Source organism: Centrocercus urophasianus, unplaced genomic scaffold (assembly GCF_019232065.1).
Source record: "Centrocercus urophasianus isolate 14NV4802_14NV808 unplaced genomic scaffold, USGS_Curo_1.0 seq_10, whole genome shotgun sequence".
NCBI lineage: Eukaryota > Metazoa > Chordata > Aves > Galliformes > Phasianidae > Centrocercus > Centrocercus urophasianus.
In genome coordinates, this window is record NW_024884142.1 from 16,743,026 (window position 1) to 16,744,597 (window position 1,572).

The following is a 1,572-nucleotide window of genomic DNA, read 5'->3' on the forward strand; positions in this document are numbered from 1 at the left end:
AGGAGAAGAAAGAAAAGGACTTAGATTAAAAAAACCTTAAAATAAAATGGAAGCAAACCAAATGGCTATCAAATGGCAGTTGGAGCCAGGCAGAACTGGGAGAGGACAGCCCGTGCTTCCTTCTGTAGGTGAGCCACACTTCGGTGTGCCACTCATCTGTGTAAACCAGCAGGATTGCTGCTGTCAGAGCAGGCAGTGCTTCTCTTATCCCTGTGGGGCACAATTACCCCGTTAAGAAGTTTGTCACATATGTGCCTGTACAAATCCTGTCAATGTACTGTCATCCTCTGCTTGCTCACAGGGGCAATCTGATTCTGCTGATTCTCAGAACAGCGGAGACCAGTAACTCACTACACCCACCCAAACTGGATGGGTTTATTTGCAAGCTGAAATTCAGGGTGTTGCTTTCAGCTGTGAGAATACTGCTTCCTCAACAGCAGTTTGCCTCCCGGCCTCCTTGATGCCTGTTTCCACACCATGAGTTTAACACAGACTTGCAGTGGATCACACTCCTCTCAAAGTCCGCAGGTGAAGATCTTCTTTTCACGTGCAGGATGAGAAAGATCAATCACAGCTTTTGTTTTCATGTGCTATAAATGATTTGTGCACCCACAGTGGATTAAATGTATGCTGAAATACTGACCCTTTCTCTCCAATCTTTAATCGCAGCATGGTCAGAATTCAGTACAACTGATCACTTCCTGCTGATTTCTAAACAGCTCTTCAGCTTAGTTGTTATCAAGTCAGAGATGTTCACAGTGCTTTCCACTCTGACTTTTTTGTATTCTTTACTTAGATACACAGGGAGTTTCCACATATTTATTTTAATTACTGATTATATTGGTTCATATATTATTATATAATAATACACACAAAGGGTAACTTTTGAAAAGTTCATTGGTTTGTAGGACAGCAAACTGGAACAGTACACGCAGTCCAAAAATGCCCTAAACTAGGCATCACTGCAGTGTCCACAGAAATTAAACAAACGTACCCTGCAAGACTTATCAGTTTGTTTAGGGAAAAAAAAAAAGTGATTTTATGACTACTTATTGCAATAGCACACGGGGCAGAAGGGCAGAGGCTGCTATGATAAACTTCTCCTTCCGCCCCGCTCCTGTAAATGCATGCAGTTATCATTATGCAAGAAAATAGAACTACTTCAAGAGAAGCTCTGATGTCAGATGCATGTTTTCAAGTCTATTTTACATCACCGTGTGCGTTCCCAAACTGGCATTACAGAACCAACAATGGAGACCCTCAGAGGCTATGGAGAAGAGAAGGCTCCAGGGAGACTTGATAGTCGCTTTTCAGTATCTAAAAGGAGGGGAAGGACTCTTTAGCAGGGTCTGTTGTGATAGGGCGAGTGAAATGATTTCAAACTAAAAGAGGGGAGATTTAGGCTGGAAATAAGGCAGAAGTTTGTTACAGTGAGGGTGTGAGTAGTGGAACAGGTTGCCCAAATAAGCGGTGGGTGCCCTGTCCCTGGAGTCATTCCAAGTTAGGCTGGATAGGGCTCTTGTTTCAGAAAGCCTTAAGTGTAGCATTTTGATTTCTGCCTTTTCTTTCTTT